Source organism: Hemitrygon akajei, chromosome 11, assembly GCF_048418815.1.
Source record: "Hemitrygon akajei chromosome 11, sHemAka1.3, whole genome shotgun sequence".
Lineage (NCBI taxonomy): Eukaryota > Metazoa > Chordata > Chondrichthyes > Myliobatiformes > Dasyatidae > Hemitrygon > Hemitrygon akajei.
The window spans coordinates 110,351,402-110,374,906 of NC_133134.1; the positions used below are offsets into that span (position 1 = coordinate 110,351,402).

The 23,505-nt window shown below is 36.9% G+C and overlaps 1 protein-coding gene across 2 annotated transcripts in view; it reads right to left on the reverse strand.

Moving 5' to 3' along the window:
* gnas (GNAS complex locus) overlaps positions 1 to 23,505 on the reverse strand; it is a 314,392-nt gene that overhangs the window by 124,387 nt on the left and 166,500 nt on the right. The gene's annotated exons all lie outside the window — the stretch shown is intronic.

The following is a 23,505-nucleotide window of genomic DNA, read 5'->3' on the forward strand; positions in this document are numbered from 1 at the left end:
TTTTCAGTATTGCACGTGACTATTTCTCATAGCTGCACATTCCCGAACGGAGAGCTTTCAGTGTAGCAGTTTCTACTGTTTCATTAAACCATTTCACTCTAAATAAACTAACAGTTCTTTTGTGCTTCTTTGGAATTCTCTCTCTCTCTTTTAATCTTTTTATTAGTATTAAAAATATTATGAACAAAATACAATTAAAATATTAATAATGGATTACAAACATATAAACTCCCATTACACATGAAGGAATACATAAACAATGAATACAGTATAAGTAAGCTTTCCCAAAACATAAACCATATAGTATATATATGAACAAGGTAAGTCTAGATATTCCATAATTTATAATATAAAAAAAGAGAAAAAAAAATATAAATCTATATATGAAAGTTAACTAATCTACTAATCTAATATCTAAGAAAAAAAACAAAAAAGGAAGAAAAAACTAAAAAAAAAACTAAAAAAAAAGAAAAAAGGGCTGTTCGTAATATCTCACAAGCATACATAAACATCAATGTCGTCAACTCCGATCCTCTCAACATACATACGATTAAAGCTGAAAAAACCAATAAGCCTGGCACAGGGCCATTACATCATATGAAAATATTGAATAAATGGTCTCCATATCTTTTCAAATTTAATAGAAGTATCAAATACAGCACTTCTAATTTTTTCTAAATTTAGACATAACATAGTTTGAGAAAGCCAATGAAATACCGTGGGAGGATTAATTTCCTTCCAATTCAACAAAATAGATCTTCTAGCCATCAAAGTGAGAAAAGCAATCATTCGACAGGCGGAAGGAGATAAGTGAAGTGAGCCCATCATCGGTAAACCAAAAATTGCGGTAATAGGATGGGGTTGTAAATCAATGTTCAGTACCGCCGAAATAATATCAAAAATATCTTTCCAATATTTTTCCAAAATCGGACATGACCAAAACATATGAGTTAAAGACGCGATTTCTGATTGACATCTATCACAAATAGGGTTTATATGAGAATAAAAATGAGCTAATTTATCCTTGGACATATGGGCCCTATGCACAACCTTAAATTGTATTAATGAATGTTTGGCACATATAGATGATGTATTAACTAATTGAAGAATTCTATCCCAATTCTCAATAGGAATAATAAGATTAAGCTCTCTTTCCCAATCATTTTTGGTCTTATCAAAGGGCACTGAACGTATCTTCATAATTATATTATAAAGTTTTGATATAAGCCCTTTTTGAAAAGGGTTTAATTCAAACAAACTCTCCAAAATATCTGAAGACACAAAATTTGGGAATGAAGGAAGTACCGTACTTAAAAAATGCCTAACCTGTAAGTATCTAAAAAAATGAAATCTAGGCAAATTATATTTATTTGCTAATTGCTCAAAAGACATAAAACAGTTGTCCAAAAATAAGTCAGAAAATCTTAATAATCCCTTAGTTTTCCAAGCCAAAAAAGCTTGATCTATAATTGAGGGGTGGAAAAAACAATTAGATACAATAGGACTATTTAACACGAATTGAGTCAACCCGAAAAATTTCCGAAATTGAAACCATATACGTAAGGTATATTTAACTATCGGGTTGTCGATTCGATTCGGCAATTTAGAAAGAGCAAAAGGGAGAGATGTCCCTAAAATAGAACCCAGAGCATAAGCAGATACCGATTTAGTTTCCAAACTCACCCAATGAGGGCCAAAAGGACCATCCCATTCTTTCAACCAACATATCAAATATCTAATATTAACTGCCCAATAGTAAAATCTGAAATTGGGTAATGCCAACCCACCATCCTTCCTTGTCTTCTGTAACTATATTTTACCTAACCTGGGATTTTTATTCTGCCATATATATGAGGAAATTTTTGAATCAACATTAGTAAAAAAGGATTTCGGAATAAAAATTGGTACCGCTTGAAAAATATATAAAAATTTAGGTAACATAACCATCTTAATAGCATTAATCCTACCTATCAGAGACAAAGATAATGGTGACCACTTAGTAAACAAGCCTTTAATCTGATCAATTAAGGGTAGAAAATTAAACCTAAATAATTCTTTATGGTTTTTTGTAATTTTAATCCCTAAGTAAGTAAAAGAGTCTTTAACTAATTTAAACAGTAAAATGCCATAGTTTGGGACCTGTCTATTCAAAGGAAACAATTCACTCTTATTAAGATTTAACTTATACCCAGAAAACTCACTAAATTGAGCCAACAATGATAAGACTGCTGGAATAGATTTCTCAGGGTTAGAGATGAATAATAATAAATCATCTGCGTATAAAGATACCTTATGAATATCTGTTCCACGATTAATACCCAAAATATCCTGTGATTCTCTGATGGCAATTGCCAAAGGTTCTAAAGCGATGTTAAATAGTAATGGACTAAGAGGACAACCTTGTCTAGTGCCCCGAAATAAACGAAAAAATGGAGATCTTTGATTATTAGTAAACACCGAGGCTACTGGAGTTTGATATATCAGTTTAATCCAAGAAATAAAGGTCGGACTGAAGTTAAACTTCTCCAGCACATAAAATAAGTAAGGCCATTCAACTCTATCAAATGCTTTCTCCGCATCTAATGAAATAACACATTCTGAAGTATTGTGTGAAGGAGTATAAACAATATTCAATAATCTCCTAACATTAAAAAAAGAATAGCGATTTTTAATAAAACCGGTTTGGTCTTCCGAAATAATTTGGGGTAGTACCTTCTCCAGCCTGGAAGCCAGTAACTTGGAAAAAATCTTAGAATCCACATTCAATAAAGATATTGGTCTATAAGATGCACAATCAGTAGGGTCTTTATCTTTCTTCAGTATTAAGGAAATGGAAGCTCTATAAAAAGATTGAGGTAAATTCCCCAATCTAATTGCTTCTTCAAAAACCTTGCATAGCCAAGGAGATAGAGTAGCAGAAAAACATTTTAAAAATTCTACTGTGTACCCATCTGGACCTGGTGCTTTCCCAGAATTCATTGAGGAAATGACCCCTTTAATTTCCGCATCCGTAAACGGAGTATCTATTACTGAAAGATCATCAGATGATAGTTTTGGAAAATTCAAATTCCCAAGAAAATCACACATGGTATTATGATCCTGAGGGAATTCAGATTGATACAGGGAGGTATAAAAGTCTTGAAAAGACTTATTTATCTCATCATGGTTAACTGTCAAATCCCCGTTCTGCTGACGAACCATAGTGATTTGCCGTTTAACTGAAACATTCTTCAGCTGACTAGCTAACAGTTTTCCCGATTTATCACTATGTATATAAAAATCAGATCTGGTTTTCATTAATTGATTTTCAATCGGAGATGTAAGTAATAAACTATGTTCCATTTGAAGTTCAACCCTTTGTTTGTAAAGCTCCTTGCTAGGAGTAGTCGAATATTTCTTGTCAATCTCTTTAATTTTATCAACCAATAAAAGAGTTTCCTTCTTAATGCGTTTTCTCAGACCAGCAGAATAAGAGATAATCTGTCCACGTATATACGCTTTAAAAGTGTCCCAAAGTATTCCGCAAGAGATATCCTCCGTGGAATTAGTTGAAAAGAAGAAATCGATCTGTTCCTTCATAAATTTAATAAAGTCCGGCTCTTGCAATAAGGTAGAGTCAAATCGCCATTGTCTAGCACTTAAAGCTGTATCCGTAAAATTAATAGAAAGTTTTAATGGAGCATGGTCGGAAATAGCTATAATATCATAATTACAACCAATTACCGATGGAATAAAACAAGAGTCAATAAAAAAATAATCAATTCTCGAATAGGAGTGATAAACATGTGAGAAAAAAGAAAACTCTTTGTCATTAGGATGACGAAATCTCCAAATGTCAAAAACTCCATTATCAGTCAAAAAGGAGTTAATACAAGTGGCCGACTTATTGGGTAGAGTCTGAATAGGTGTAGATTTGTCCATCAAAGGAATTAGACAACAATTAAAGTCACCACCCATTATTAACTTATATTCATTTAAATTAGGTAAAGAAGTAAATAAGGACTTAAAGAAATCAGGACAATCCACATTTGGGGCATAAACATTAACCATAGCAACCTTTTTATTACCGAGTAAACCCGTAATTAACAAAAATCTATCATTCGGATCCGAAAGGATATCATGTTGAACAAATGCAATAGAGGAGTCAATAAAAATTGAAACTCCCTTAACTTTGGCATTCGAATTCGAATGATACTGTTGACCCCGCCAAGACCTAAAAAAGCGATATTTGTCCTCCTTCCTCACATGAGTTTCTTGTACAAAAATAATATGAGCATTAAGTCTTTGGAATACTTTGAAAATCTTCTTTCGTTTAATCGGATGGTTTAATCCATTAGTATTCCAAGACACAAAGTTAATGGTTTGAGCCATGTTTCTAAAGTCATCCCTTTGGTATATAAAGGGTTAACCATGTTATAAATTCATGCACCCGGAAGAGGAACAAAAATAAAGAGCGGACCCGGAAGTGACGACATCGTAGACATATTTGTAGTTCAAGAACAGCCCAAGTAAAAAAACTAAAACAAATTGATAAGAGAAAAATTAAAAAGGAAAACAGACCAACCCCCACCCCCACATGAAAAAGAAAAAAAGCCAAAATATGGCTAGAAAAAAGAAAAAATGAGACTAACTCTACCCCCATATCAGCGGCAGACCACTCCGTGTTTAAAGGATATATATTAAAAAAACCACCCGAACTTTAAGAATTATGATCGCAGTACTAAAAACTACGCTTCTTAATATGCTGAGTTGTAAAGAAAAAGGGAATATAATCACTAAAAGTTTATAAATCGGGTTATAACCCAAACAAATCAAGAAGTATTTAAACTATGATAAGCGATGCATTATAGGAAGAAGACGAAAAAAGAAACAATAACGCCATCTTAAACTAAACCAATACTTTGCAAAAAACCATTATCTTGATATTAAACAAAAAATTCACTTCGAAAGGTTAAAAATATACCTTCAAGGGAACAAAAATAATAGACAAAAATATAGTATAGTAGTTAAAGTGTATAAGACAAAGCGATTAATATAACGAAAACACACTTTAACTTAAATATGAAGTATAGGATAAACCTACACCAATAACCAGAGACTAACCCTGGTTTAAGAAATCGAAAACCATCTTTCACGATCAGAATCACTCATTTAATGGAGAGTAGTAACTGTATCAGTAGGGAAGTTCTCCTCCAAATACTTTTTCACTTCAAAGGTAGACAAAAATACTTTACGCGGAGCATTCGGGGGGGAAATCCTGAGCTTCGCCGGGTATAAGAGCGCAGGTTTTAGATTTTTCTCATAACATTCAGACATCAGAGGTTTAAAAAGCAGCCTTTTTTTCATAACTTCTGGGCTAAAATCTTGCACCAAACGAAAGCAATAATCACGAAATTTAATCATCCCAGCCCTTCGAGCTTCACGAATGAGTTGTTCTTTGTCGTGTACGTAATGAAATCGGACGATTACCACCGGGGGCTTATCTGAAACCGTCGGTGAACGACTCCAAATTCTATGTGCTCGGTCAAGTAGCGGAGGGTTTACTGGAAAAACCGACGGAAACGCATCTTTTAGAAATTGAGCAAAGTATTTCGAAGGATCGCCTTGTTCTATGCCGTCTGGGAGACCAAGTATGTGTAGGTTCTGTCTTCTGGACCGATTCTCCAAATCGACACTCTTGGCTTTAAGTGTCTCCACCAGCTTAATAGTCGAAATTAAATCCTGTTGCAATTTTTCAATTGTCAAATCTCGTTTCCGAGCTTCTTCTTGCAGCGATGTGATAAGCGCTTGCTGCTGGTTAATTACTGAATCCGTCTTAACCATATAATCTTGAAAAGCCTTTATATCTCGTTGAAAAGCCTGATGTTGTTCCTCAAATTTTTTATCCAAAAGCTCCATAAGCAGTTCATAAGTTAACTCAGTGCGTTGCGGTTGAGCTGGCTTCTTTCCATTACCGTTCGGGTTTCGCCCCGGTTCTCGTCCTTTGGATCTAAGAGCCATTTCTGTTTGCATATCTTCCAAAATTCACAATAAAATCTTAACGATAAGCCCGAGAAAGTAGCAAAAATCTTTTGGTGTAGGTAACAATAAGTTGAATAAGGGTGATCAAAGGTTAAAAAAAGTAAAGGCTATGGAGCGGATCTGAAACAGTACTCACTCCATGAGCGTCTCCCGCTGACTCTTTGGAATTCAACATAGTGAATCAACAATTTCTTCCAATAAAAACTGTATAATAAACCAATTCTATAATCTGCAGATAAATCTCAAAATCCACATTGTCACCATTGTCTGTATCAGAAACCAGAAAAGGAAATGTAATTGTACACAATAGTGAAATATAATTAACATACTAACAGGGTAGAGAGTGACAACCTTTTGTGCTCAGTTTAAATTCCTTTGTGCACTAGTAACAAAGGATGTGTGCGCGCGCACACCTTGGAGGGAAATTGCGCATGTGCCTATTCAACTCTTTGATTCTTCTACTGTACTAACAGGTAGCTTGCAGTAGCCAACTGACCTACCAACAGGTCTCAGATTTGGGAGGAAAATGGAACATGGGAGAAATCTTCAGTCATGAAAATTCATGGAAAACACTATCATAGGTCAGAATCAAATTGGAGATCCTAGAATCATAAGGCAGCTGTGCTAACTTCTGCATCACATACTGCCATTTGCGTATATTCCAGTATTCAACTGCAACATCTCTAATTAACTGCTTTAGTCTATATTTTCCCTTTACCCACAAAGACATAGAAAATTTCAGGTGACCAACTATGCACACAACCTTCTCAATTCAGCAAGACAATTTTACATTCTACTTTAGCCTGAAAATAAAATGTCCTGGCATTACTACTCCAAGAGCTGAAATTCCTTTTACATCTTCTAAATGGATTTTAAGCACAGTGTTAATTTGACAGCTTTGTCTAACTATTTGGGTCTCTATCATTCACCAGTTCCAGAACAGACTTAAAGAAATGTCAAGAATATAAACATATTCCAGTTTTACATCTTTCAAATGACTTTTAATTAATTATTCATTCTTGGTTGGCTATGGCTTCCACACCTGATCTGTGAAATAGAGTGTTTCACAGTAGCAAGCATAAAATGAGACAATCACCAGGTGTAAACTTGTATTTAAGGTGATATATATTTGGAACTATGGCAATTTCAGAGTGACTCTTTGGCTGCATTCTTCACTTGCTTATAATGAATGATGGACTGAATTCCAGAGATGAGGCGAATACAATTTCCCCTAACATTAATGCAAAACTTCAAGAGCATCATACAGGAACATTGGTGAATTTAGTGGGCACCGAGGTGAAAATATGGAAGCTCAAGACTGCTCTTTGGAAGACAAACATAAAAGTCTCAAGAAATTGCTACATAAATTCCTAAGGGCAGTATCCCAGCTCAAACATCAACAGCTGCTTCAGGAATTAATTTGCTTTTACAGAATCAGAAGGAATGCTCAGTGACAATTACATAACATTCAACTCCATTAACATCTCAGAAAATGAAGCAGACCATGCCAGCATTTGGCAAGACAGACAACATTCAGGCATAATCTGAAGTAGAAAATTAAATGTGTGTCTGAGAAGTAGCAGGTATTGGCTAAATTCCAAAACAGTGAATATAATTCCCGCACCTCTGACAATCAGTGACATTATCATTAATATCCTAGTGTGATCGTGGATCAGAAACTTAAACAGGACTAATTGGAAAAAAAGTTCTGCCTACAACAAAGGCTGGGTATCCTCCAGTGAACAATTCATTGTCTAACTTACTAAAATCTTTTCACTAGTTATTGTATTAGAATAAGGGGTCAGCCATTCAAGATTCAGATGAGAAAAAAAATCTTCACCCAGTATGTAGCAGTTTTTGCAATTTTCTACCCAAAAGTACATGGAGGCAATCACTCAGTACGTTCAAGACTGACATCAATAGGTCTTGGATAAGGAAATATACAGATATCATGTCTGCTCAGGAAAGTGGCAGTGAGGCATAAACGCTTGATTACCATAATCCCACTTCCATTTCTTATTTCTATTTTATCTACAGTTCAACAGCATAACAGAATTTTCTGATTGCCTAGAAGATGAATGCAATTCCAGTGTTGCTCAAGAGCTCAATACCATTAGGACAAAGTGACTGGCCTTATCCACAATCTTAAGTCTTCATGGTCAATGCCATACATAATTAATGAAATGCTTTACAGGCACCTGCAAAAAAAAAATCTTCAACACCAGCTCCCCAGACCAAAAGCTCATCAGGAAGGGCAAGGACAATGACAGCAAGGAGATGTGGATGTCACCATCCACATGTTCCTAGATGAGATACAACCAGACATGGAAAAGTATCAATGTTTCTCTTGGTCAGCATCCATACTCAAGTGGGCCCACCACTTCTTTCCCCATGGTCCATTGGGGATAGGAAATAAATGAAGAATTTGATACTAACAATTAAAAATAATTAAATTTAAAATGGGGCAGGGAGGAAGAAAAACATGATTATATAGTACCTTGCACAAATGTTTGGATATCCCACATCCCGAAGAACATTACAGATTTCAGTATTTCTACGTAGACTCACTAGCATAATACTATATGATAGCCAACAAAGACAACAAATACCAAAAAAGCGTAATGTGATATTAGCAATGCTCATACATTTAATACCTAATGTTCATACATGATATAATAATGTTCAGCATGTTCATTGAGGAATAAGTATAGAGCTGACAAAAAGAATGTCCTTTCTTCAACACGGTTTTTTTTACATCCAATTGAAGGACAACACTGCATGCTACCTGTACTCTGTCAGATATAAGCCTACAGTGGGACTTGAACACAATCTTCTGATTCAAAGGGGGATTAAAAAAATCAAAGGAAATAAATGGAGACTAATAAATATATATTCCCAGGAAGAAAAGTAACTGGAGTTCTGCCATCATGTGAAAGATCCTTAAATTGTTACCAATAATGAATTTAACATGAAGAACAAGGGAAAAACTGTTTCTTGGAAAGTCAACTTCAAAATCATCTTCAAAACCTATTCAATCCTTTTACTCAAAGTCCAATTTCCATTCAACAAGAGCTGATCACTGTGTACAACTTAAAGAGCTACATGCATCTAGTATGCTTTAACAAATGTAAAAAAAAATTAAGGCCTGTAATCAATAGTAAATTCAGATGCATTGTATTAAAGCTGCAACCTATTAACAAGAATACAGAGTATATCCAAAGATGAAATTCACATTGAACTTAAATTTTTAAATATATTCGTGGAAATCAGCTTTATTAATCTGAATGTCAAAATCCAAGAAAATGAACTGCGAATTACATTTGATAAATTTGTGATTTTATAGATCAGAGTTCAACAAGGTTTGCTGAACAGCCACAACATTCTGAATTACAACCATTACTGCTGGATGCAAAGCCAGCAAGTGGCGCGCTGAATACATTTTTTGAGAAATGGGGCTTAAATCATGGTGTTGCTACAATGCATTAAGACATATCGGGCCAAAATAAAGTTAGAAATGATTCTAGTCATTCATAACCCATAAATATATCTGGATGCAAGCCTGAAACCCACCTTCTGAAATGCTAAGATAAAACTTCATTTATCCTGAAGGAAATTATTGTTACAAGGTTGCACAGTCAGAAATATATACTTTAAAATGTGCAATAAACCATATACTTATATACTTGAGGAGTAGGATTTGTAGAATCTTATAGCCACAGGGAGAAAGGATCTCCTGTGGTGTTCAGTGGTGCACCTTGGTGGAATCAGTCTGTTACTAAAAGTACTCCTAGTTGTCCAGTATGTCATGGAGGGGGTGAGAGGGATTGTCCATAATGCTCCGTAGCTTCTCCAGCATCCTCCTCTCAGACACAACCACCAGGGAATCCAGTTCCAACCCCAAAACAGAACCAGCCTTCCTGACGAGCTTATCGATCTTCTTGGTGTCAGCTGCTCTCACCCTGCTGCCCCAGCAGACTACAGTGTAGAATAAAATGCTGGCCACCACTGAGTCGTAGAGCATCTGCAGCATAGTACTACACACTTTGAATAACCAGAGCCTCCTCAGGAACTATAGTTGGCTCTGTTCCTTGTATTTTTAGCCCAGTTCCGTTTGTTGTCCAGGTGAGTTTTCAGGTAGCTGCAGTCCCGGACAACTTCCACATCCGTTTCCTTGATGGAGATGGGAATGCAGGGGGTTTTCACCTTCCTGAGGTCCACCACCAACAATTTTGCCTTAGTGATGATGAGCCACAGGTGATTTGGCTAACACCACTCAACAAAGTTATCCACCAGTCTTCTGTACTCAGCCTTTTGTCGCCTGCTGATACAGCCCACACCTGCCGAATCATCCGAAAACTTCTGCAGGTGGGGGGGCGGGGGTAGGACAGTCCCCTGAGGTGCTCCTGTGTTGCTAACCACAGAATCTGAAACACAGCTCTGCAATCTCACATACTGTGGCCATCTGGACAGATAGCCTGTAATCCAGGACACTAGAGGAGCATTCACCTGCATCTCTGTGAGTTTATTCCCTAGTAAAGCAGGTTGTATGGTGTTAAAAGCACTGAAGAAATCAAAGAACATGATTCTCACAGTGCTGCCTGGTTGAAACAGGAAGGTTATGGCGTCCTTGACTCCAATATGTGGTTAGTAAGCAAACTGCAGGGGGTCCAGTGTTGGATTTACAATGATCTGGAGGTGTGTCAGGACCAATCTTTCTAATGGTTTCATAACATGGGAGGGAGGTCAGTGCCACTAAAAATACTGCATATAAACGGGCAACTGACAACTCATTTCAGCTTCATGAATAGTAACAAAATGGATTACCCACAATCAGTGGAGTTTTAAAAGCTTTTCTTTTACACTAATCCATCATTATTAATACCCAATCTTAAGGGAATTCAGTTATCTGAAAAAAGGGACTAATCTAAAAGGGATGTGATACATTCATGGAATAACTTCCTCACATTCTGAATACCCAACCATTCCCAATTTAAGTCAAATGTGACATTAATCTTCAAATATGGTATTAACTCACCCAATATATATTGGGAGAGCTTTAAAGTTTTATAAAGTCAGAGCTCAGAATCAGGCTCTTCAACGCACAATGAATTTTGGCATTAATTTGGCAACCTGCTATGAATCCAATGCAGACTAGCCTTTTGGATCAGTCCCCTTGTTGGTATTTGTCATATTTGGCCTTTATGAAGTCCTTACAGACTATGTTAACTGCACTGCTCACACATCTATTACCACTGAAAGATTCAATTTAATTGGACAAACACGTCTCCTCCTAACAGATCTATGCTGTGTATCTGTGATTAATCCTTACCTGCCCAGGTTCAAACTAATCCTGTTCTTTAGAATTTCTCCCCAATTTCTTACCACTGACACTAACAATTACTTGGCCTATCCCTGCCGCTCTTCTTGTATAAGTGCACATTTGCTGAGTTCCAGTCACCTGGCACTTACTCCACCCCCCACCCACCCCTGTGGCTAGGAGTGACTTGGGGGAAAAAGCTCCTTCAGGATCTCAACAATCCCCTCTCCTCTCCCATAGCAGCCTGATACACATCTCAATAAGCCAGCTAATTAATTTCCTTTGTTTTAAAAATATGTTCCAGCATTTTATCATCCCACCCCAAATTCTGCAATGACAGTGCCCTAATCCCTTAGTGCAGGGGTGTCAAACTCATTTTAGGTCACGGGCCGGATTGAGCAAAATGCAGCTTCATGCGGGCCGGATCAGTCGGACACGTGCGAACGCAGCTTTCGTTGCCTCCGTTTTTTCAGCCTGCTCTCATGTGTCTCAGTCTCTGCAATAACTACAAAGTGTTTCACTTTACAAATTCCGTTTCTTATGAAGAAAACTGCCGAGCAAGACTGCCGAATAAACACTAAAAACCCTGAAAACCTGGTACCTGAATAAACTCAGCATTAGCCATATCATACGCCATAGGCGCTTCGATTACTGGGGCCAGCTTTAATAGTAATTGGATATTATCTCGCGGGCCAAAGATAATTCCACCGCGGGCCTTGAGTTTGACATATATGCCTTAGTGAATAGTGATTAGAAGTAATCATACAAGACCTCATGTCTTCTGACTCCATGCACAAACTAAAATTCTAGTTTCCATTCTTTTCCTAGTTACTTGCAACATACGTAAAAATGCTTGGGGGTTTTCCATAAGCTTGCCTGATATGTTACACCACCTCTATGCCTTCCTATTTTTTTCAGTGACCAATCTTTTCAAATTTATTTACAACCACCTTGAACTTCCACTTCTGAGTGGCTCATGCTTGCTTGTTAAGGCAGCAAGACAATTGGAATTCTGATATCCCAAGCTGTCATTTAAACTCCAGCAAACTTCTAATTTTATGAGTGATTTTGGCACCACTATAGTACTGTCCAATGGTTCAAATGGATTCAGCAAGTTATTCCTCATGTGTTTAACATTTACCGTCACTTACATTCTAGCCAATCCATTCATTAAAACTGAAATCAAAGAAAGATATTAAATCCAACATACTATCCAAGAATAATTTTGAATTTGGCAAGTTCTAAGTAACTGTGGTTATCCATCAATGAAACATAACACTTAATTTAGTTAAAATATTACTTGGTTCAGGTGGAGCCATTTCTCACATCACATTCTCTTACCATTGATGGCACTTTTTGTCTAGACTGATTTTATCCATGCTGCCTTTGAAAAATAACATACTCAGCTCAGGAGGACAGGATTCCAAACACTGGTTTTTGAGAAAGCAAGGCAAAGCCAGGCTTGCTGGTCTGATAAAAGACCATAGGGAACAGCAACAGTACAGGAAGTTACATGGCACATATCTAGTTAATAATTTAAAATCAAGTAAAATTCAGAGAAGCCAGAATAAGGACTATCACTGCACCAACATGATACCAATGTGACATAGGCAGCTATGTTCACAGATTATAAATTGTCCATCACACCTGTGGTGTTTACAGCTCCATAGATAGCAGGCTAATTTATAGAGTTTCCTTCCTTAATAGAAACCAATTTATAACTTCCATTACTTGAACCTTTTTTCTCATGTTAAAACGCAATTATGCTTGCAAGCAGGTTCCAGAAGGGGTGCAGAAATGCATGCATTGAGGTGGTGCAACTTGAATTCCACAAAGTTGGGTGCAAAATTTAAATCCAGTTAATAATGTAGAATTTTCAAAAATACTGCTCATTAGAAATGACAAAACCAGTTTATCAAGAAAACCCAACTGGTTCACTGCTATCCACCAGGAAAGGAAATCTGCTATCCTTGCCAATCTGGTCTATACTTACTCCAGATCACTCATGTGATTTACACTCTTAAAGCCCTCAGAAAAGGCTTAGGATGGACAATTAAACGTTGTGGCCTTACCAGCAGTGCCAAGATTGCAGAAACAGATAAGAAAATAAAATATCCCAGAGTTTAATACTTACAATATTCCTTACTACATATTCACTAGAAATTAATACATACTAATGCACAGCAGCTAATGCACATTGTCCCATTTTGCATTCTTTGATGATACAACTGGTTGCTAAGCATATGGTGAAGTTATACGTATCCAGATTCAACTTCAAGTCTGGATTCCACAAAATACAGGTACAATACTGAGGCAGTTTAAATGATCAAATCAAGAATCTGATTACAAAATATCACAATAAAACTTGTAACCTTATGAGATTTCATGGATGGTCAATGCAGATCAATTTCCTAGCCTAATTTTTCAGCCATGATTATTACTTCACTGATCTGCCCGCCTCCCATACTTTTGTTCCGATACACAAGCAACTTCATTAAATCTGAAGGACCAGCATCAACCTAAATTTGTGTCTCAATGGCTGTCACACTCACCTAGTTTAATTACTTATTACAATTACCTCCAGAATTCTAACATTGAGGTCAATTACAAAAAGGGAGAAGTTGCAGCAAGTAAGGATTAAAAAATACTTATCTATGGGGTGGGGGAAGTCATAATTCACATGCAAAGGTATAAATCAACTAATTAAAAAAATGGAAAGTACAAATGGAAAGAAAAAGAATGAGCACTTGATCTGAGACATTATTCCTGGAAATTATTTTTTTGTGTTACATCTCACATCCATGCCCCTCACTCGTGCACTTGTACAAGAACATTTCAAATTACATAGATCCTGACTTGGACATCATCACCATTAATTAGCTCCTGGCTGCTGTGTCAAAATCCTGCTAGAACTTCTGATAAGACAACATCAGCAGAAGATAGGTTACCATCATCTCCAAGATCTAGAAAGTCAGCTTTACTCATGAATCTTGCATTCATATTTTAAATGGAGCACATGTAACTGTAAATTCTTAATGGACAACTGTAAATCTGAAATTCTGTATAAGTGTACATTAGCTGCTCAAGCATTAGGGATTATAAGCAAGGAAACAAAACAATGCAAGAATCTCACTTTTTGCCATCATTTTAGATATCTGAATAAAAAAGTTAACTATTTGGTTCCCATAATGAAAGGCTGAAAACTAAATGTTATCTACCTTTAATGGAAGAGAGTGCTTAATAGTTATGATACCATTACAGGTGAAAAAGGGGCAAGTATAGAGATTACTTTGAAGAGTGAAAAGGGGCATCAGTGAAGTTCTTTCTTGTTAATATTTATTGAGATGCTGCACAGAATAGGCCCTTTCGACCATCAAGCCGCACCGCCCAGTAATCCCGATTTAATCCTAGCCTAATCACTGGACAATTTACAATGATCAATTAACCTACCAACCAGTACAGAGGAAACTGGAGCACCCAGAGGAAAATCACATGATCATAGGGAGAACATACAAATTTCTTACAGGTGAAGGTGGGCCACCTGTACTGTAAAGAAACTCAGCAGGTCAAGCAGCATCCGTGGAAACGAACAGTCAACGTTTCGGGTCGAGACCCTTCGTCAGGACGTTTCTCAGCCCGAAACGTTGACTGTTCGTTTTCATGGATGCTGCCCAACCTGCTGAGTTCTTCCAACGTGTTGTGCTTTGACCCCAGCATCTGCAGTGTACTTTGTGTGTACTGTAAAGGGTTATGCTAACACTACACTAACGTGCTGCCACCATGGAGGTAAAAAATATTATTAAACTGTGCAAATGAAAAAAGCCCCCCCCCCCAGAGAAAGTGGAAAAAATACCTGAAACACATCTAAAAAAGTAGGCAGCTACTTACACCTTAGGAGTTTTAAAATTCAAATTTTAAACAGCAAATAATTAACCTGCGAATTATAAATCCCATTTTTCAATTTCTAATTCATTTAAAACTAATTTCTATCTAAAAGGTAATTTTTTTGAAACAGTAATTCCACTCAAACAGAAATATTTATAAGATTCAGAAATGCTATGCAGTCAAATGCCATCTACAGGTCATAAAAGGATTTCATAATGAACACACAAAAGTGATTAAGTGCCATCATAATCCATGTTGCAGATTTAATTACCAGACACAAGTCCTATGAGATTTATAGTGCAACTGCAAACCTTTGTACAAGCTGCAATACAGGTGAGATCCACACGTGCCATGGTTGTTTGGGTGCATATTCCAAACAATGCTGATTTTAAAAAATCTAAGCATGAGCTGGGGAGGTGGAATCTAAGAGGAATCTAATGGCAGCATTTAAATAAAGAAATTGGGACAGAAGAGATTAAGAGAATTAATTAATTTGGATTGACTATGTATCATTTCATCAGGATAACACAAGATCCACGAGTTTTAATCTTAGAAAGGTAAAGGATGTGCAAAAAATTATGCAGTCCATCAAGTTCATATTTTCAATTCTAGCTTTACCATTAATAGCAAGTGTGTTAAACCGAAATTGAGAGATGATCCCATATATCTAAAGCATAGAGAAAAGAATACTTACTTCAGAATTACCCATTCAAGTTGCCAAACCAAAGTAAGAAAAATGGGTTTTGTCCAGAGTGCACATTTAAATTGCAAGCTCGAAGGAAATTTATCAAAGAATAAATATGTCACCATATACTACCATGAGATTCATTTTCTTTCAGGCATTCACAGTAGATACAAAACAACACAACCAATGAAAAGCTACACACAAAGACATACAACCAACCAAAGTGCAAAAGACAAACTGTGTAATTGCAAAACAAATAATAATAATAATAATAATAATAATAATAATAATAATAATAATAAATAAATAGCGAGAACATAAGTTGTAGAGTTCTGGAAAGTGAGTCCATAGGTTGTCGAATCAGTTCAATGGTGAGGTTATCCATGCGTGTTCAGGAGCCTGATGGTTGAAGGGTAATAACTGTTCCTGAACCTGGTGGTGAGGGGCCCAAGGCTCCTGTACTTCCTTCCCGATGGCAGCAGTGAGAAGAGAGCACAGACCGGATACCGAAGAACTCTGATGCAACTTTCACAAGTTAAGTGCTTACATTGAAAACTGATGTCAAAGTATACTAACTGATGAGGATGTTCTATGACTTGAAACCTCAATTACTGAATATGAATATGTGAAGGCAAAATACTCCAACAGGTTTGTGGCCTGTTTTGCCAGCCTAAAGCAAAGATCTGGTTTAAGTGCAAATTTATAGGATTGCTATGTTTTTGATTTTTGCAAATCACAGAACTCTTGAAGAGCAAAGATTTTGCCTGCTCTGGCCAACAACATACCATCTCAATTAACATGTCCATTCAAAGGAGTTTGTGATAATTTCTTTAGATTTATTTTTGCATTGAAACATAGAAATATAAGCATTTACTACAATGTTAATACTATAAATGTGAAATGGCATTTGGTAAGGGTTGGAGATATAGGCCAGCTAGAACAAAAAGCAGACAGGGATACCAAACAAAGATTCATGGTTACGAGGATGAAGACAAATATTGAAGGAAAAATGTCCCTTTTTAAAAAGGTAATATTGGCTCCAAAATGTCAAGACACACTGGCAAATACATTTTTGGCTGAACGAAGTAATTGTTTGACCGGTCCAGTGATTTGATCTGGAAGAACAAATGTGTCAGGGGTTGTCTACTGAACTTTGTAGGCAAATGCCCCAAACGATGAGAAAAAATTAGATGCCGTAGCAATATCAAGTTTACCACTGCACTGTTCACATAAACTATAGGTGGAGAGCTGAACTCCACCACTATGCAAAACTGAGATCCTTAAAATCATATTTGTTTGTGTTAAACCTTATTTGTATAACTTTAATATTGCTTTGAAACTATTCTATCACACAGTAATGAAAAAATGGTACATGACTGTGACACAGCCCTAAATTTCTCACTTTTTGTCTGCTTAAATTAGTTCACTGATCTTTTAGTTCTCCTGTACAGATCTGGAGTTGATCCACATTTTCACTCTTAATTCATCAAAATTTGGCATTAACAGAATCAGACACAGAGCCTCTGATTAGTCAGTATAGATATAGTACCTGCTTATCTAATAATTAATAGCAGCCACAGCGCAAATAACATCTCAGTTGCTAAAGATTTTGTGATTAAATGTGATATTCTAGACCCCATCACTATGAATCTTAGATGTCCACAAGGATTGGGGCTAACTTAAATAGAAACAGTTCTTTTTCCATACATTTAGTGTTTTTAAACATGAAGGCATCTGGTAGGATTAATATTATTCAAGTTTAGGCTCCTTTTCATGACTCCCCTGATCAACTAGACAATGGTATTTAACATATCATGAATGAATTAAATATTTTCATAAACTAAAATTACCTTTTAAAAGACTGATCATTGTCTTTGCATTTGCAATTCTGTGTATAAAGTTAAGCTTGAAGCAGAAAATTTCATCTGTATTTTCTACCTGAATAACAAAAATGGCTCATCACAATTGACATAGATAGTTAGCTAATAATTAAGAACAGACTGGGTGTGGAATAACAAAAGAAGCTGGACGGTGATGGAAAGTGATGAAGGGCCAAAGATGATAAGAATTTGACAGGAAAGGTAGAATCGAGGGAGGGAGGTGGGGTGGGCAGACGGGAATAAGTGGTAGTAGAGGGGGAGGGAGGAGCATCAGTGGGAGGAATGTGGGACCAAGGGCAGATGGAGTGGGTTGAGGAGCGAAAGAAACAAAGTAATGGGGGCTGGGGCAACCGTTGGAAGATCAGGACAAATCAGAAAAGAGAAAAGGAACAGAGGATAGTAGTTTATCTGAAATTAGAGAATTTACTGCTGATGCCATCAGGTTGTAGACTACCCAGGTAAATAGGAGGTACTAGTTTTCTAGTTTAATTCTGGCCTCACCCAGGCAATAGAAGACATAAGAGGACATGCATGTTGGTGTGGGAATGTGGACTAAAATTAAAAGAGCTTGGAACCAGGGGCTCCAGATGACTATGGCAGATGGAGAACAGTTGCTTAGCCAAGTAGTCACACAGTTTGCACCTCATCTCTGCAATATACTGAAGAGGCAGCATCCGATGCCATTTCTGCCCATAGGTGCTGCCTAATCTGCTGAGTTCCTCCAGCATTGACTTACTTCAGATTCCAGTATCTGCAGTCTCTTGAGACTCCAAATGAAGTGCTTAAATACATCATTTGAAACAAACTGCATTTAAGCTACAATGTTTTATATTAAGTGAAAATCAAAACTACTGCAGATGTTGAAAGCTGAAGTAAAAATACTCAGGAATAGAAATACTCAGATCAGGCCACTTCTGTTGGGAGAGAAATACAGTTAATGTCTAATGAAGACTAAAGATCCTTTATTAATTTTAAATCTTTTATACTTTTTAATATTACAACTATTTTTCTAGGTTTTTCATTCCACATAAAATAGTTTACTAGGTAGCTGTTATGCCCTCGGCCCCCTCCTTTGTGAGAATCGCAAGAGCCCTAGTCGAGGGGGGGTCAACTGACCCAAGAGAGAAAGGGACGTGCTGAAGACCACGTTCTCCCAAGAGGCAGGATAACGGCGACATTGACTATTGTCTCATGGAGACCACGTGAAAAGCCCTCGGGCAAAGTGGGCTAGTTGAGAGAGAGATCGCATTACCTGCAACGACATTGACACCTGCGATCCCGTGAAGAAGTATAAAGGAGGGTCTGAGGGGAGGGAACTCTCAGACGCACCCAGGAGACACCAAGGAAGCACGATACCGATTCCCGTGGGAGCGGGAAGCCATTTTGAAGGAAGCCACTTGCGTTAGATTCCGACTTTTGAATCTGTGGCTAGAACCAACGAAAGACTGCTTTTAACTAACAACTGGGAAGTCTGCTCCCCTGATTCCAAGGATTTGCTCTGCAAAGACAACGGGCAAGTGTTCATCTTTTCTAAATCATCTCTTTCTCTCTACAACGTGAAAACCCCAGCGGTTCCCAAAAGGAAAAAGCCTGCAAACTTCTGAGTGACTCTTTATATTTCAATTGGACTCAGTATTACCCCTAGACAACTATAGAGCTTATTTCTGATTGATTATTATTACACCGGTGTTTTAGATTGAGTTTTGACGATGTATATGATCTGAATGTTTTGTATTAACCATACGTTTGTGCCCTTTTTGAATAAAACGTTTGAAAATAGTAGCATCCGACTCAGCTGATCCATCTATCTTTGCTGGTAAGTTACCTGGTTACGGGGTTACGTAACAGTAGCCAACCCCCAGTACTTCATTAATATAAATGACCGAAATTGCTCCTTCATACAAGCTAAACTTGAAAAATTCGCCATCAATAATCTAACTTACAAAGTTACCCATTTTTCCAGTTTATGACAAGCTTATATTTGATTTGGTGAATCCAGCTGAACGCCCCTAGAATGATTGTATGAAAACATCATATTTTCCCAAAATTGAAACAATCATAAATAAATGTAAATACAAGCTCATCACCAACAATTAACTCAAATAGGGGTATCGATACATAACTTATCTTGTATTGATAAAATGATCTTTAACGATATAGGGATTGAATCAGAGTCCAGTGTCAAATGAAGTAAATGGCAAAGGGATTGGAATTTATAAGTAAAAGTTTTGTTGCAATTGTGCAAGCTGTTGACGAGGCCACACCTGGGATACTGCATGTTTTGTTTTGGTCCCCTGACCCAAGGACAGAGTAGCTCTGGAGGCAATCAAAACAGCTTTATTGGGTTAATTCCTATGATTAGAAGGCTGCCCTATCATGAAGGGTCTGGTCTACATTCTCTGGAGTTTAGATGAGGGGAGAATCAGCAAAATTTGCAAGATTCTGAAGGATAAATCAGGTTACATGTCAAGATGATTTCATTAGTTGAAGAGACACGATCAAGGGAAAGCAATTTCATGGTAACAGGAAAGCCATTTAAAATTCAAGTACACAGAAATTTCTTAAAACAGAGTGGTGAATCCATGGAATTCTCTGCCCCTGGAGAAGACAGAAAAAATTAATATGGAGTTAGGTATTTTTAAAAATAAGAATGGGGAATTTCATCCTTTGAATTGAGGACTATAAGGATTTGACATAATTTGAGGTTTGGGTAAACCATGAACAGTCGACGTTTCAGGCAGAGACCCTTCAGCAAGAGTGGTCGACTATACTCTTTTTCAATAGATGCTACCTGGCCTGCTGAATTCTTCCAGCATTGTGTGTGTGCTGCTTGAATTTCTCTTTCATCCCACAGGAACAGCTAGACCTAGAGCTTCAGTAGGGTGTGTCAGGTTAACAAACTAGTTCTATTAAATACGTGATGGGCAATTTACATGGTAAAAATTGACATGAATATTGTAAAGGGGAAGAGAACTGAGTATCAGCAGCATAAGCAAGTGCAGACTCAAGGGGTTGACACAAAAAACTTTAAAAAGATGATTTTTTTAAAAACAGTGGGTTTGGATAAATTAAAAATTCCTAGAAATAAGGGATAAGCACCTTGTGGAGAATGAGGAAACAGTATAATCCTACATTCTAATCTTCCAAGGAAGCCAATTTTAGATTAAATAATACATCCACTAGAGTTTCTTATTCAAAAAAAAACAAGATAGTACATCAAGAACTAAGACATATTTAAATGGTCCTGAGCAAAGGGGGGGGGGGGGGGTGAGTCTCATCCATAGGCATTAAGGGTGGTTAGAATTTAGTTAAGGCTGTAGTCTAAACTTAACAACTTCTTGTCTGTGTCAGAAAATTAGATGACAAAAAAAGCATTTTTGAAAACAAAATCCATGAGGTATATGGCAAGAAATCATACTTGAATCAAGTATGGGATAAAATTACTACACTTCTAGAATTCTAGTAACATAATATTGAATTTTGTATTCCAAGAGCATTAATCTTAGTTTTATATCCTTCCTATATTAGTAGAACTCAAAACAAAACCCCTTTCAATTGCAGATCTTGCATTACTATATTACACTGCCTTGTAAAAGTATTAATTCCCCCAACACTTTGTTTATATAAATGAATATTACAACCACGAATTTTGATCAATTTAACTGAGATTTTTTTTTAGTAATGAATCACATGCTTCCATCCATTCCAAAGAATAGCCCAAAACAAAAAGCATGAAAAACTAAAAATTCAAAAACGGAAATGTCAGCAGTCCAAAAGTATTCATCTCCCTTTGCTTCGTACTTAGTTGAACCAGCTCTCGCAGCTCTTACAGCCAGTAGTGTTTTTGGATGTCTCTGATAGCTTTGCACAATATATTGGAACAAGATGTGCCCATTCCTCCTTGCAAAATTGCTCAAGGTGTGCCTGGTTAGTTGGAGAGTGGCAATGGACAGCAATCTCGAGATCGTGCCAGAGATGTTTGATTGGTTTAAGGTCAGGAGTCTGGGCCATTCAAGGACATCAATTTTCTTCATTTGAAGCCACTCCATGGTTGCTCTGCCAATGTGCCTTGGGATGCTGTCCTGCTGAAAGACAAACTTCCGCCCCCCTTTAAGATACCTGGCAGAGGCTAGTAAGTTTTTAATCCAAGATCTCTGTAATTAGCAGCATTCATCTTCCAACCAATCCTGACCATATTCCAGTCCCTGGTGCTGAAAACCACCTCCATAGAACAATGCCAACCTTCACCACCCTTTACAGTAGGGATGGTGTTACCTGGCTGACGTGCAGAATTAAGTTTACGCCACACGTACCCCTTAGTGTTCAGGACAAAAAGTTCTACTTTAGTCTCATCTGACCACAAGACCTCTTCCACATCTTTACAGTATCTTCTAAGTAATGCTACACAAAGTCTTTCTGAGCAATGACACACACTTTTTTTAAACCAGGGCTTCTTACTTGCCACTCTTCCATAAATACTTGTTTTGTGCAAGGTCTTTAAGAGATTTGGAGCCATGAACTTCAAGTCCAGTTGCAGCCACCAACTTATGCAGCTCAGGGTGACTGCTGGCATCACAGTGTCTCCCTTACAAGAGGTATTCTTCTCCAGCGATTAAGTTTAGAGGGGTAGCCTGACTTTGGCAGTGTAGCTGTGGTTTCATATTTTTCCCTCATTTTTCCACAATGGGCTGTACTGAGTTCTGAGGCATGTTCAGTGCCTTTGAGATGCTTTTGTACCCTTCCCCAGATTTGTGCTTCTCTATTATTATTTTCTGGACTTGTCTTGAATGCCCTTTTGTTTTCAATTTGGTTGAAAATCTACCATACTGTTGGACCTTACAGAGAGAGGGGTTATTTACCCTGATGAATTCCATGAAAACAGGTGATCCTCCAATTTTTGCATCAACAAATAAAATGAGTCGGTAATACTGTATATCGCACCTGATGAAAGTTAGCATAGTAATTATGAGGTGAACGAATACTTTTTCTGCCTCAATTTTGTTATTTAACTTATAATAAATCATTGACAGGTTTTGTAATTTTACTTTTGATTTAACATGATGTACAATGTTTTGTAGATTAGTTCAAAATAATCCTACTTCAGTATATTTTAAATTTAGAAAATGAGACAGTAAAATGTGTAAATAGTTGTGGAGGCTGAATTCTTTTTCAAGGCACTGTATCTGTTTTTTTTTTAAAACATCATCTGCCTGTATTATGCTTTACTTATAAAGCTCAAATTATAGAGGGTTTCCCAACTCTAAGAAAATTCTCTGAAGATAGCTTGAAATAGAATGATAATGCTTTATGTAGTTTTTTTTCTTAATGCTTTCAAGATTCGCACTGATATCAATTCCCTTCCAAAATCTGCTCCACAAAAAAAACTTAGTAAGGGATCAAACCAATTCAATCAAGTCTCCCATGTATGCTTGGGCGTTAGCCATTTACAAGTTTAAAATCTCTAAATTACACACTATCACATTTTTTTTTAAATTGGCTGTAGAAAGAAATGAGCTTATTTTAATTTCTACTGAACAACAAGACATATGCACATTCAGCAGAAATATTTGGATTATTTAAAATACAAGCTGATTCGGCCCTCCCTACCCCGAGGTAGTTAACTTGACTAAAAAAAGCTCAGTCACCACAGACAAGCATTAAACACCTTACAAATTCCCAGCTTCTACTGCCCAGATCAGCTGATTACACCAAAAAGA